The 16,382-nt window shown below is 41.0% G+C and overlaps 1 protein-coding gene across 1 annotated transcript in view; it reads left to right on the top strand.

Annotated features, from left to right (window-relative positions):
• schip1 (schwannomin interacting protein 1) overlaps positions 1-16,382 on the top strand; it is a 489,903-nt gene that overhangs the window by 396,189 nt on the left and 77,332 nt on the right. The gene's annotated exons all lie outside the window — the stretch shown is intronic.

Here is a 16,382-nt window from a genome sequence, read left to right as displayed (position 1 = left end):
TTAACCATTTGACTGTGGCTTATACAGTGGGGCAAATACGTATTTAGTCAAACATCAATTGTGCAAGTTCCCCTACTTGAAAAGATTAGAGAGGCCTGTAATTGTCAATGTGGGTAAACCTCAACCATGGGAGACAGAATGTGGAAAAAAATAGAAAATCACATTGTTTGATTTTTAAAGAAATTATTTCCAAATTAAAGTGGAAAATAAGTATTTGGTCACCTACAAACAAGCAAGATTTCTGGCTGTCAAAGAGGTCTAACTTCTTCTAACGAGGTCTAACGAGGCTCCACTCGTTACCTGTCTTAATGGCACCTGTTTTAACTCATTATCGGTATAAAAGACACCTGTCTACAATCTCAGTCAGTCACACTCCAAACTCCACTATAGCCAAGACTAAAGAGCTGTTGAAGAACACCAGAGACAAAATTGTTGACCTGCAGCAGGCTGGGAAGACTGAATCTGCAATAGGTAAAACGCTCGGTGTCAAGAAATCAACTGTGGGAGCAATTATTTAAAAAAGGAAGATATACAAGACCACTGATAATCTCCCTCGATCTGGGGCTCCATGCAAGATCTCACACCGTGGTATCAAAATCATAACAAGAACAGTGAGCAAAAATCCCGGAACTACACGGGGGGACCTAGTGAATGACATACACAGAGCTGGGACCACAGTAACAAAGGCTACTATCAGGAACACAATGCGCCGCCAGGGACTAAAATCCTGCACTGCCAGACGTGTCCCCATGCTGAAGCCAGTATACGTCCATGCCCGTCTGCGGTTCGCTAGAGAGCATTTGGATGATCCAGAAGAGGACTGGGAGAATGTGTTATGATTAGATGAAACCAAAATAGAACTTTTTGGTAGAAACACAGGTTCTCGTGTTTGGAGGAGAAAGAATACTGAATTGCATCCAAAGAACACCATACCCACTGTGAAGCATGGGTTTGGAAACATCAGCTTGGAGGAATGGGCCAAAATACCAGCAACAGTGTGTGAAAAGCTTGTGAAGAGTTACAGAAATCGTTTGGCCTCCGTTATTGCCAACAAAGGGTACATAACAAAGTATTGAGATGAACTTTTGGTATTGACGAAATACTTATTTTCCACCATATTTTGCAAATAAATTCTCTAAAAATCAAACATTGTGATTTTGTTTTTTTTTTCCACATTCTGTCTCTCATGGTTGAGGTTTACCCATGTTGACAATTACAGGCCTCTCTAATATTTTCAAGTGGTAGAACTTGCACAATTAGTGGTTGACTAAATACTTATTTGCCCCACTGTATATAGGTTAAACACCGCCAAAGAGAGCGATAGGGAAGTAGAAGCCTCCAAGGTCACTTTTAGTGTCACTCTGTTAGAGTTGCTGAGTTTCTGACAAGGCCCAGACAGTTTTAATTTCTCACTGTCTGTCAAGAGTGAGCCCGTGAGACGGATATAAGCAGAGAAAGATGTTCCTCCGACTTTTCTATGTTATCTAAGCGGTATTCATTTCTCTGCTCTTATCGGTCTGTCAGTAATGGGCCTATAGTGATTGCTGCCAGAAGATAGTCACAGTGGATGGACTTCTGCTTTAGAGCTGGTAGAAGCTTTCCAATAGATGCCATAGATGGAGAATATGTTGTTTTGACCAGTGATGAGAAGCGAAACCTAAATGAATGTCAGTTTGACAGATGTCATGCCTCTGGCTTGATCAGATGGTGAACTTCCTGTGAACATCTGTGCAACCTTAAAGTACATAACAGGTCCTAATCTTCCTCATTTTTCGATGATGTGAAATAATTCAATAAGAAGAGGTAAGTAGCATGGAAAAATGCTTACCTTCAGAAATTACTACCTTGACTTGTCTTTATGCATAATTCACTGAGACACTGGGGAATATTTTTAGGAATTACTATGTAAAAACAAGAAAAAGAATGGTTCACAGTGGAGCTCAAACCAAGCTTGTAGCACTCCAGTTGTGTAGATGGCACTAATGCACATTCAAAAAAGTGAATATTTGTTAATATTACATCCTGTTTTAACAATGGTCATGAAGATACATGAAGGCCAAATATGTCCGTCTTTTATTTGTGAAAGGCTAAATTATTGATTCTTTTACAAATGGATGGAAGGAGAGCATTTTATACTGCATACTGGAGTTCAAAGTCGGCTAAAGCTTCTTCCTCCAGAATTTTTTTTTCCAACTTTGGCGCCTGTTTTAAGCCATCTGTCTTCTCTGTCCAGAAAATGCATTTTTGCATTTTAAAGAGCAATGTTTATCTCTCAGGAGCAGATAGACAGCTGAAACGTAATGGAAACCACGGATAGAAAGACTTGTATTACTTAGAAAATAACTGTTAGTATGAGTTGTAATAATTTTATATTAAAACCATTCTTGATGTTTTCATTTTTGTAAAATTTGTAAAATTAGTTTTCGCTATTTTTGTTGACGTCGCAACGCACTGTCGGCGGTGACGTCTACAGGTTGTGCTGCCGGGATTTGAGTATGACTCTAGCGACATAAACATGTCATCTGTTTAGCCCTTTCAATTTGAACCCGATAGGAACATTAATGAGCAGGACAGCACTGTCGATATTTCACAAAACGACCAGCAAGAGCAAAATGAACAGGAAAGACAGGATGAGATGGGACAAGAGTAGGACAAAACTGGTAGTGTTCATGTGGCAAGTTTGTCTAGTGGCATTGACAGCAAACACTCTCCTACTCCAGTGATGTACTGTAGCAGGAGAGTGTTTGCTGTCAAGAACTCCAGTTTTTGTTTGCAGATCTTTATGGTAAACTATTGTGTGATCAAACTTATTTCAATATGATTATGGAGATTGTTAACATCCAGAGCTGTCGTGTGCATTACATATGATTCAGATATACAATGAACCAGAGCAGCTTCATTATTTTTGCAGATAGCCAGTACATCACAGCACAGGAAAACTTTTATGCAGTTTGCCTCAACCGAGATGTCTAATGGGCTCCGCCTCCGTGACCGAGAGAGTGCTGCCTTACCCGATCGGAACCAGGTCACTAACCATGTTTTTGTCAAGTAAAAGCGCTGTCCGGATTGATGACCGTCCTGCTGGTGTTCTCAAATTTTGCATCCTTATCAGATGTTGCTTCTGAAACTTTTGTGGCGGTGAATAAGCACTCTTTTAAATTCAGTTGGACTCTCATTATCCAAAAGGTGCCAAATAAACAAGTAACATAAACATACGTATGCAACATGAATACAGCGTAAATAAATGCTGGAAAAAGATAAGCGACATGGAAACGAAGGAATGGTATTAAATTTAGTTTGCTGGCTATTTGTATCATTTTCTGCCCAACAGATTATATTGATGCCTTATTTTTCACATTGAGCAATAGGAGGACTGTCGTGTACTTTATTTGTACTCACAGCACCTGCATGCAGGTAGTGTTCAAGACCACACTGTTGAGTAACATTAACTAACTAACATTAACTAATCCAAGAACCATGTTATTTTTTCCACATTTAGAGTATGTGTATTGTTTATTTATTAGCTGCAATCAGTAACTCAAGTCCACGAATTAAAACCAACAAATCTGTTACAGTCCGCGAATGCAGAAGCAAGGTTGGACCCCAAAACAGAAAACAATAACAGAGGGATTGTGTACAAGGGTTTATTGAACGCATGAAAAACATGCGATCATGAAAAGGGAGACTAAAAAGGGTCTGTAACAGGAGGTTGGGATCACTTAAAAAAATACAAACGGGGAAAACCACGGTGAAAGGCAGACGAATGAAAAAACCAAGGCAACGATGCAACTAGCAAAAAAGGGACCGAGAATACAAACTGAAATGGCAGCAAGTCAGAATCTATGAAACCCGCCTACGATCGCTTTAAAGACACTGCTGATGAGCTGGAATTGGATGCACGTACGTCGTCAGGAACTCTCTCCACAGCTTTGTAACAAATCAATCTGACCAGCAGCAGAATGTGACAAAATCATGCCTGTCGTCATATTAGCTTCACTAGTATAGAGCAGTGGTCCCCAACCTTTTTGCACCACGGACCGGTGTAACGTGGGCTTTTTTGCACCACGGACTGACTATGTGTGGCAGAAAATTACAGTAAATATAAAATAACTCGCCCTTTCCTAAAACCTGAAGGCAAATATCCTTGGTCAGCGGTCACAGGCATAATGAATTTTTCTCAAGTTATGAAAGGTTTCTTGCCTTTAGGAATACAATTCCCCACAAGGTATGATGTTCCCAGTGCATTCGCTTTTGTTGCCTCGTTTGCTAGCTTTTGCCACATATTATGCAGAATAGCCTCTTCTGGCTCAGCAGGTGGCCTTTTCCCCGTAAAAAAGCTGTACAAAGACGCCGCCGCCCAGAGCACACAGCCAACAGAAGTTAACATTACTGTTTACATTGACATTGACTCTGGAATGTGGAAACACCCCAGTAATGGTGGCCAGCCACTAGATGGCGACGTACACAATTCTCTACTTGGATCAGTCAATAGAGTAGACAGAGGCACGCCAGATTGCGGTCGTTAACAAATGATTTAATATTTCTCTGCAGCCCGGTAGCAAATGCAACACGGTCACTGATAGTAGCCTATGTTACTGTGGTCCCAGCTCTCTGTATGTCATTCACTAGGTCCCTCCGTGTGGTTCTGGGATCTTTGCTCAGAGTTCTTGTTATCATTTTGACGCCACGGGGTGAGGAGCGAGTTGAAAGTCTGTGTTGCCCAACGACAGCCCCAAAACATCACTGCTCTAGAGGAGATCTGCATGGAGGAATGGGCCAAAATACCAGCAACAGTGTGTGAAAAGGTTGTGAAGAGTTACAGAAAACATTTGGCCTCTGTTATTGCCAACAAAGTGTAGATAACAAAGTATTGAGATGAACTTTTGGGATTGACCAAATACTTATTTTCCACCATTATTTGCAAATACATTCTTTAAAAACCAAACAATGTGATTCTCTGGGTTTTTTTTTCCACATTCTGTCTCTCATGGTTGAGGTTTACCCATGTTGACAATTACAGGCCTCTCCAATATTTTCAAGTGGGAGAACTTGCACAATTAGTGGTTGACTAAATACTTATTTGCCCCACTGTATCTAGCCCGTATCCTACTCAACTTTCAAGATTTCAAACTCTATTATGTACTTTTGGATCCTCCACAGATGATTTAAAAATACAATGAAAAAGGGAAGCCATCTACAGCATGTACAGTTTGTGTGCAGGAGTGAACAATATCTTGACTCATAAGTGGTATTGAATTGTCTGGAGGCCATATATAGATATATACTCTCCTTCCTCACATTCTGTCAAAATGAAAAAAGGAAAGTGCCCTTAGACGACTTTACCACTCTTCACTTTTCTTGGCAATGGCCTAGTACTGTTTGGGGAATCGGATAGACAAAGTGAAGAGGAGGAATGGACGGCCTGATAAGAGAGTCAAAATCATGAGAGAGAAGGAGAATAGCGTCTCAGTACTACTCTGGACTCCTGCTGTCTTCACATTGGGGGAATTCCCAGTCGGCTCTGTCCCCACCGTAATACAAGGAGAAGCTCAGTCAGTGGTCTTTGAAGTGCCAGTCCGTTATTCCATGAATGAACTCCATGGCTAGTCCACATTCAACGCGCCATATCTGAGGACTGCTCCTGTGCCTCAAACAAATACAAATCTTTGTTGGCAACTTGTGCAGTGCCGAAGCAGAGTGACTCGCCGAGAGATTCCCGGCACAGTGGCACTCAGGGGATGATGATCCAATTCTTTAATCATCATCTTGTAAATGCATGGGTTCACGGAGAGGCGAGCCTGGCAAAATGTTTGGGAAAACAGCCCCCTGATGGCCCCCTAACAGCGGCGCTTTTTTGTAATGACGTTAACAACATTTATCTATAAAGTCAGTAGGCTACTTCAGATGGCTGTAGTCTTAGTGAACACAGGAAAAGAAATTTAGCGGGCAGTTTGATATAATTTTTACCTATATCTAGACTGCAGGAAAAACTTTGTTTCAGAGTTATTAATCCATACGTTGTCACCCACCTGAATTGGCTGTGGTTAAAAATAGAATGAATGTAGTCTATCTTTCTAACTTTTTTAAAGGGGTTATTAGTGGCCATGTGGGCCATTCTCCTCCCGTCAGACTGTTGTCTAATGATCTGTGTTTGTTTTATTTTTTTTCTTTAAATGTTGGTTATACGTATGTGTCTGACTAATAAAGAATAAAGAGCTGGCACAACCTTAGGGTAACTCACACTTGCTCCGCTAATACTACAAGTTCCAGAAAGCAACCCTATAGTGCATCATTTGCGACTTGCAAAAGCCCCTTCATTTTCTGTCCTTAGCAACCATGCTACCACTCTCCTTGGCAAAATGTACACCATGCCTTCCAAAAATTGGCAGATAAAAAAAACAGCTTTGAAGACGAGTGGGACACGTGTAGCAAACTGAGCTGAAATGAATATTTTCCTTAACATTTTTTCCAATCCAAGAAAGGGATGTTAATTATTTAAAGGTTGGATTTTCAATCATCTTTTTCTTTTTAGGGGATTGTTTCATATTTGGCTAATGAAAGAAAGAAATAATTAAAAATGAAATTGAAATATTGGACATGGAGACAAAATTACTTATTTTCTTCTTAACTCATTAGCTGCCATTGGTGGTGATGGACATGCAATCCATTTCGACTGGGTGAGACTAGACCAACCCCCTCACTTAAATTGAATTTGACGTCTATTGTCGTTGATAGCAGTCAAATATCACTTAATGCCAGCCATCCCAACTGAAATGGATTTTTAAAAATTTGACTGTCAATGGCAGTGAATTAGCTAATGAGAAAATACAACTGCTACTGCTAATTTAGAATTTGAATTTAGAATTTGTAATACCTCTATTTACAATATTAAGGTTTTCTTAAATGCAGTGTATAAGCTAAATTAAAGTTGATATTTTTTTTCCTTGAAAATGTTGATATTAGATCGGAAAGATGGGAAGCAGTTTTTTTTTTTTTTTTTTTTTTTTTTTTTTTTTTTTTTTAATTAATAAATACTCATGTTGCATTTGGCCCACAACTTTGACCTAATTTTCAATTTTGTCTCATTTTATACCATTTTGAATTGGAGTCTTATCACCATCAGTGGCATATAGAATAGAATAGAATAGAATAGAATAGAATAGAATAGAATAGAATAGAATAGAATAGAATAGAATAGAATAGAATAGAATAGAAAGCCTTTATTGTAATTATACAGAGTTCGAGATTTACAGAGTTGAATGTACTGCTGGGGGCTGGCAGTTGGGATCCAATTTAAAGGGAACCTCGGACTTAAAGACTTGTTGGCTCTAATAAGCCACAATTGTTCTCTTTTACTAAAATATGTTATTAGAAACACATAAAATATTGCCATTGCTTTAAAAATCTATAATATTTAGTGGATGTTTTGATTTACGGAGGGTGCCATGTTTTTATATCTGCAATGTATGCTCGGAGTGATGACATAGATTGTCACTGATTAGATGAACACTACCGTTCAACACATGCGCTCATTGGTTAAAAGCGGCAAATACTTACTATTTGTGTTTTCATTAAGTCTTTTATTACCTTTTCATTGCCTCAAAATACTTTTTGCATGTGTTTCCCTCTCATACTTTTACTCTTTCTTGTGGTACCTGTACGTGGATCCCTTTAAAGCGGAGGTCAGAAACCTGCAGCTCTTTAGCACTGCCGTAGTGGCTCCCTGAAGCTTTTTCTAAAATGTTTCAAAATGGAGAAAGGTGGGGGAAGAAAATATATTTTTGTTTTAATGTGGTTTAGGTAGGAGGACAAACATGACACAAAAACTCTTCCAATACATTAATATTGTAATAAAGTTAAATGTGAGGCGGCATCGTACAACAGATTAGTCACGTGGTGTGTCACTATAGACCCTACCCACGTGACGTCACAACTCCGCTCTCCTGACTGGTGCCGCCCACTTGTCCGGCAACACATCGTGTTGACCTGTTACGGCTACGTACATTCCTCCTATTTACGACGTGTTTTTCTGCTCTTTAACATTAATAATCAAAATGGTGAAGGCGTGTGTGGCGGTCGGTTGCAATAACAGAGAAGATAGACGGAGAAGACGGAGAGACTTGAAGTTCTACCGGATTCCGAGAGACCCGGAGAGAAGAGAGCGAGATGGGCTGCTGCAATTCGACGAGAAAACTGGGCTCCAAACGATTACCACAGATTATGTAGTAGTCATTTTATATCTGGTAAGATGCATTTAATATATATTTAGAGGGTTTTGGGCTGACAACCACAATTAAGATCATTGCTAGGCTAATCGCCGACAACATACACGTATGTATGTAGTGAGTGCTATCGCAAAACCATATAAACATTAAAAGCCCTAGCTCCATTGACAAATGACATGAAATACATTAGACTTGACAGTGGATGTTAGCAAGAACAAAAGATTTTGAATTGAAAATTTCGTAACTCACCTTCCGAGCACAAGATTCCTGCCGAATTTTCGTGTACGAGGACCTGTTTCACCCAACCAGCAACGTAGCATTTATAAGCCTCCAAGCTCTTAAAGTTTTTCAAACTTTCGTGAGAATAGGCTGATTTTGTGTGGACAAGATAGTTGTAAATATCAGGGTCAGGCAGAGACGGTGAAGGCAGCCGGTCAAAAATCATCGATTTAGGCATCAAATATGGATCTGGCGACTGTATAGAACGAAGCTTTTCCACATAACGCCTTTTATGCAACACATCCAGTGAGTTTACGGCACCAGAAAGCACCGGGTCTTCCATTAAATGCATTTTAAATTCCTCGATCAATTGAAACCAATGCTAATAGAGAGACAAAATGACGGACAAGTGGGCGGAACCATACAGCGAGCACGTGGTTTTATGACGTCGGTGGGTAGGCTCTATAGCAGCGGTCTCAAACCGACTCCACAAAGGGCCGCAGTGGGTCCTGGTTTTTGTTCCAACAGATCCAGCACAAACAGTTCAACCAATGAGGTTTCTACTAACATAAGCAGCACCTGATTGCAATCAACTGATTACACTTGTAAGAAACCAGATTGGTGAAAAGGTATTTGTCTCGTTTGGTTGGAATAAAATCCAGTACCCCCTGCGGCCCTTTGAGGACCGGTTTGAGACCACTGCTCTATAGGATGCATTGCAGGGAAAATAAACATTTAATCATGAAAGCTCATTATGTATTTGTAGCCAATTTAAGTCATTTTGATTGCAGGCTAATATACAGTGTATCACAAAAGTGAGTACACCCCTCGCATTTCTGCAGATATTTAAGTATATCTTTTAATGGGACAACACTGACAAAATGACACTTTGACACAATGAAAAGTGGTCTGTGTGCAGCTTATATAATAGAATTAATTTATTTTCCCCTCAAAATAACTCAAAATATAGCCATTAATATCTTAACCCCTGGCAACAAATGTGAGTACACCCCATTTTCTAATAATTGCTCCCACAGTTGATTTCTTTACACCAAGCGTTTTACCTATTGCAGATTCAGTCTTCCCAGCCTGGTGCAGGTCTACAATTTTGTCTCTGGTGTCCTTCGACAGCTCTTTGGTCTTGGCCAAAGTGGAGTTTGGAGTGTGACTGACTGAGATTGTGGACAGGTGTCTTTTATACCGATAATGAGTTAAAACAGGTGCCATTAATACAGGTAACGAGTGGAGCCTCGTTAGACCTCGTTAGAAGAAATTAGACCTCTTTGACAGCCAGAAATCTTGCTTGTTTGGAGGTAACCAAATACTTATTTTCCACTCTAATTTGGAAATAAATTCTTTAAAAATCAAACAATGTGATTTTCTGTTTTTTTTTTCCACATTCTGTCTCCATCGGTTGAGGTTTACCCATGTTGACACTTGCAGGCCTCTCTAATCTTTTCAAGGAGAAGTTGCACAATAGGTGGTTGACTAAATACTTATTTGCCCCACTGTACAGCATGTGTTACCTTCATTATAAGTCTTAACTTTTTGCGGCTCTAGACATATGTTTTTTGGTCCAATATGTCTCTTTCAACATTTTGGGTTGCCGACCCCTGCTTCAAAGCATAAAGCGTTGGGGTGTCTTTTACTATCTATTGTCATTAAATAAAAGACATGCTTTCAGCTCTGTGCTGAATCCAATGTGACTCCTAATAGTGGATGCAATAACACATGAGTCTCGGGCTCTAAATTCAGAACAGCAGAAGTGTTTAATAATTTACCCAAATAGTTTCCTCGCCCTCACCTCCACCCCTCCCTCTCTTCTTTTTCTCGCTCCCTCCCTCTCTCTCTCTCTACCATTTGCAAGGTCAGTGCTTGTCTTCTGTCGTCACTTTCTCACAGAGTCCAGACGTGCATGCAGCTTAAGAAAGGGGGGATTTATTTGTTTTTTAAGGGGGTTGGTCGGAAAATTTTTGTTCAGTAAGTTGTAAGGACCATTTTGCGTTGGCTATCATTTTACTCCACTCCACGAGGACGCACGGAGCACGGCGCGCGTGAAAGAAGCGAACCCTTTGGATTTCCAACCAAAATCTCCCTATTTATTTATTCAATCGCGTTTCTCCTGCCGGTGTGCTGAGACAAGCACGCAGTCCAACGGCAGCGATGCCGGGACACAAATGTCCCTTTCTTCACCTGGCAGTCTGTCATTTCGGTGGCCGAGCCGGCACCGCCAGCAGCCGCCCTTAGGATACATCATCAGCTGCTGCTTGCTGCTCGGGGACAAGTGGGGAGTCCGTCGAAGCTGTGATTTGGACACTTTGACAATGTCTTGAAACGCGCTGCGAGGGGTGAAAGCTTGCAAGATGATGACAGTGAGTAGAAATGTTATATTTGCACTTGTGGGTTGCATATGCATGCCAGGAAAGCCACGCGCGCTTGTTATAGAGCACATATGGGCGTTTCTGACTGTCGCTGCCGGCGCGTGCGTATGTAGAGGGTGTCAGGTTTCTCTTGGGAGTTTTGGGGGAACATTACATCATAACAGTACGGTGAGTGACTCTGCAAATTGGGAGAGAATGAGATGCGCCTTTTTCATTCAGGAAGGTGGAGGGGGTGATGTCACGCGTGCGCACATATGTCGCCAGGGCGGGTGCGATAGTGCCCCTTGTTTTGTGCAAGCACCAAAGCAAACGAGTTTCACCCCCTATTTTGGAAGGGGGTCGCTGCAGCTGCCAATGTGCATACAGTCTGTTTTGGTGGCCAAACAAAAGCTGTTTGTGTGTATGTGGATGCTGGTGTGTGTGTATGATGTTCGTTAATCCCACCGCGGATCCGCTTTTCAGATCCCGTCTTGCAGCGCCTTCTCCCCTCCCTCCCGTCTATTCTATCATAAACAGGCACTTTAACTGATTACAACATTGCATTCGAGTTCATGCGACCAATCGTGCGCTGTTATTGGTTCATAGAGGTTTTTTTTTTTTTTTTTTTTTTTTGCAAACCAGACCCTGCTCTGTTTGAATGCTGCACAAATCGGATTAGGATTTTTTGTGGAGAAACAAACCGGCGCTTTGGAAGCTATGCAAAGCAGTCTGCTGACTTTTTGAAGTGGCTGAAAAAGGTTCAGTAGGTCGTTTTTGCAGCACGTATACAAAGGGTTACAAAGTCACGGCGCGGGCAGCACCCCATAGGGATGGTGACTTGCGCGGTGCGTTAGATGACCAACTCCATAAGGTTGATTTGATATCTGCACAGTTGTTATTTTATTGCTCAAATATTCTCTGCTATAGCTGCAAAACCTAAAAAGGTGACCGCTCGTGCACTCTGGCAGTAAAATATCACCTGCAGAGGGCACGAGTCCCTTGTAAAGCACATAATTCTACACATACACCAGGGGATCCACCCATGTTTTGGGTTCGTGTGCCATTTACGTTTATGCAGTGTTGCTCCGCTTTAATTGAAGGTATTAAACACGCAGGTTTTGCAAGCAGGCACTTTTTCTCGTCCACCTTTTATTCCCAAAATTTTGCAATATTTAAAGCAACACCGTTCATCTTTTGAGATCAATACAGTAATGTATATATATACAGTATATATATAATAAATAAACAATACAATAAATAAACAATTATCAAAGATAACAATTTTCAATTTTGATTACCTCATACTGAAAAGTGTTTTAAGCAGCTGAGTGATCATTCATTGCCTGTCCTCCCAGTTAAAGTGGATTTGACATCAATCCCCGGCATTGGCAGCAAAACAGTTAATAGACCATCTCTAAATACTCATCGTAAAAGTAGTAAAACATGATGTTCTATGTGTTTCTCTAACAGCCCCTTTCACACACACATATCCCAGTAAATCCCCGTGTAAGGTGACGCGGGATTTACTCGCGTCATTGCTATCACACATGGAGAAATATCCCGGGAATCACACTTTCAAAGACTTGTCCCGTACTGCTGACTCGCGCTGTCTGTGCGAGGAGGGCTGCTGGCGCGATTTTATAACCCGGACATGAAGTCATTTTTGGTCGGCATAGGCATCACATTCTGTTGGTCAGATAGTGTTTTGTTACAGAGGTAGGTTGTGAGAGCATTCCCATCACGTACCTGCAGCCAATTCAAGCTCATCAAGACTGTATTTAAGCCCATGCGATCCAAGAGAAGGTTGCCGAGATACTAATATGCTGGGCACCATTCGACATCTTCTACTCTCGAATTTCGTGTATTTGCTAGCTTGTTCGTCTACCGCCCTTGTTTTGAAATCCCCTATGTTGTGCCGTTATTTGAGTGTATTTGTTTTGTTGTCTCATCGACTCCCTGCCTAATGCTTAGGTTAGTGTTATTGATCCCCATCGACCTACTCTCCCTGACCCATTGTGGTATTCCCCGTATTCCGCGATCAAGTGTATTTTTGTTTGTATTTAATAAACCCTTGTCACATCCCTCCATTGTTTTATGCTTCGAGTAGAGGTTGCGCTAGACTTTTTCGTTGTCTGTCATTTTGACTGACAGTGTCATAAAAATCCGGTCATAATCTATTTTTACCCGTCACTTACATTTTTAAAATGATAATAATGACATATTCAATAGTATTTAGTTTTCATTCATTTTTAATTAATATTCTGTCCGAACAAGCTTAACAAGAGGCAGACAGACAGCGGAGTGCACCAATCAGCGACGGGCAGACGTGCCGTTTGCAAAGCGACGAGGGCAGGACGAGGGACTTGCGCGCGGAAGTAAACATATGAGGAGAACGGAGTTAATTCAACATGGCTAGCGCGAGACAGACTGTTGTCAATGTCTCGTGTCGATGTGTTTTAGCTCATTTAAAACTAAATTTACCGCTGATTGGAACATATTCTCGGCTCTCCCGCCATCCGTGTTGTTGTAGAGACGACTTTCGGCGCGCAAGAGTGACGTTGCTCGTGAAGACCACGTCACGCAAATAAACAAATCTGATTTGTCGATTGATTTTGTACCTACTCGAGAGGCTGTGTCCCAGACTTTTCTCTCAGTGTTTGAAAAATACAGGGAGAACAGTCTGGCCGTGCCAGGCAAACATTCAGTTGCTTTGACATTTTTCCGAGTAAGGCCAACGACGTCATGCATCAAGAGAGACAATGGCTAATTAATATGCTCACTCGCCACCCTGGGGTCTGGGGTGTGAATTGCAACCTGTCAAAATGACGGATGGACATCAGTTTTTTCCGTCACCGTTTTAAAAAAACGGTCAACGACGGAAAATATTCGGTTAACGCGACCCCTGGCTTCGAGGTACATCCTTGTTTCCGCAATTGCGGACCATGACATCAACAACAAAATAAACCACACATTTCCAAAGATGGAGAATGGACACTTTTCCTCGGCTTTAGGATCCAGTGGCAAATTAATTTCACTATGTTTTCAGTTTAATTTTGCCATTTCCAGTTTGCCATGTTGGTCATTTTTATGTTCATTTACCGCTTATCGTCTTACTGCGAAGAAAGCGGAAATGACGATGGGCCAGCCATGATATTTACGTCATCAGCCATTGTGCTGTGACCCGGGAATCAAACACGTGTTTTCACACACTCCTCGTCCCGGGAAAGTCCCGGACATAATACTAAGACGCGACCCCTTAAATATCTGCGTAATCTCCATGTCAGTCGACCCGGGATATTGCTTTCAGACCCTAGGGCTACCCGTCAAATCCCTGGATTTTACCGGTGTTCGGGTATATGTGAAAGGAGCTTGAGCAATGCTTCAGGTTTTGTGTTACAAACCACATATTTCTAAGCAAAACTAGTTTTCGCTTCAATTTAGGCCACACAATTTACCTGCAAATTTGCAAAGAGACCACGACAAGGCGTCTGATCAAAATTCCCTGACCATCTGCCAGTTCCTGCCTGAGAACCTTGAATTTTAAATACGTATATCATTTGTGACATCACCCGTGGAAACCTTTCTGACACAGTATGGACATTTAACGTATTAGAATTACACTGAATTATACTGAGAGTTTGAAATGGAGAGATGAAAGAAACAACTGTCAGTTTGATTCACTGTGCTTCCAGATCACTCAAAACCACAATAATAAAAACTGTTAAATGAACACCTCCAGCTCTTCTTTTGAAACTCATCCTGCTATATTGCCAGTATCCCTAATGAAGTGTCTGGTGGGAGTAAATTTTTCTGTCCTGCCCAGAAGGTTTGACGTAAACATGTTGGAAATGATGACTAATACTATATTTATTATGTGTCGCCTCGACAACAGACAGGCACTCTTACTAGAAGCAGTCATAGGCAGTTATATTCAGTCTTCATACATCATTTTTCTTTTTAGAGCAACTCCTGATGTAGCTCTCTTAGAAAAGCTGTCATAAATTTGTGACGGCACCAAACAGAAATTTGGCACCTCCCTGACGGATGCGAGGGAGCGTTCAGGTCAGGTGGAGATCAGTAAAGGGTTGTAAACAGTTAGAACATTTTCATTACCTCTGAACTAATCAGTGGGGTTGTAATTGGAGAAGGGACATGGGGGTGGATAAGAGTCAAGGTTACGCTGAGCCTCAGGAGTCACCAGATCATGTTGGTGTGTTGTGAACATGTGATGACATGTGTGTCACTCATTCAAAGCCGTCGTAACGCTGTTTCGTCCCTGTGGACTTGTGCATTTGTAGCACTCGGTGTTTGGGTTGCCATGCAAAGGTTATGTAGTGCTATGCGAGCTTCGTGTTTGTGTCTGGGCTGGCTCCAAAACATTCAGAGGAATGTTTACAAGAATCAGTGGCCCAAAGAGACTTTGGCTGCAAAATTTTGAGCAGACAGGAAGTTCCTGCTGGACAGGAAGTGGGAAGTATGAGGCTGCTGGGCGGAAACTGCCAAGCATATTTGACTATAGTCTACTTTATTGTCCTCCCCTTTTTTCAGTCTTTCAGCTTTTGTGCAACCATTGGATCCTTTTACAGTTTAAGAACGTAACTGAAACATTTCAGCACAAGAAAAGACACAAGTATCAGAGATTAATAACTGACAGACTGAGGTCCAGGTCTTGACCCAGAAGCAGTCCCATACAGAGGTACATCCACAAGAAGAAGCACAGTGATTCAATACCTAGCATAAAGCGGCACAGCCATTAAAGGCTTTACAGTACTCATGAAACAACGGAACCAATTACATGCATGACAAGACTTTTCTCAGACAATAAAGTCAATTTTGAGAAAAAAAAGGTTTTCAACAAACATCATATCTCAAAATCTAAAGTGAGATTTTCGAAAGTCTTTAATATTTGTTTAGTTTTGTGTTCATTCATTCATCTTCTGAACTGCTTATCCTCACAAGGGTCGCAGCTAGAGATGTCCCGATCGATCGGGATGCCGATCACATCATTTTCAAAGTATCGGAATCGGCAAAAAAATATCGGACATGGGTTTTCCCATTGGCAGTGTATCAAATACTTGTTCTCCCCACTGTATATATATATATATATATATATTTTTTTTTTTTTTTTTTTTAATTAAATCGTTTTCTAATTGTACTTAACATTACAGACAAAATATCTTACACTCATCCAGAGTCTTTAGTTTTGGCTTAAAGTGGGGCTGTCAAATTTATCTCGTCAACGGCGGTAATAACATTAAAATATTTAACGCAATAAACGCATGCGCTGCACTACCCACTCACGCATTGTCACCTTCAATCTATAATGGCACCGTATTACAAATGCATAGAACTAACGCTGAGAAGATATATCAATTGGTACCATTACGCACAGTCATGGTTACACTTCCCATCATGCATTAGTGCAGATGTTAAATGGCTAAATTATCATTTACTGAAAGCTCATTAAAATCCACTAGATGGCGATATTTAGTCACAATATACAAAGTCACATTTGTCCTTTAAGAATTACAAGTCTTTCTAGCCGTGGATCCCTCTCACAGAAAGAATGTTAATAATG

Source organism: Corythoichthys intestinalis, chromosome 6, assembly GCF_030265065.1.
Source record: "Corythoichthys intestinalis isolate RoL2023-P3 chromosome 6, ASM3026506v1, whole genome shotgun sequence".
In the NCBI taxonomy this organism is placed as follows: Eukaryota; Metazoa; Chordata; class Actinopteri; order Syngnathiformes; family Syngnathidae; genus Corythoichthys; species Corythoichthys intestinalis.
Note: the sequence above shows the minus strand (reverse complement) of the source record. Positions and strands in the feature narration are given on the sequence as shown.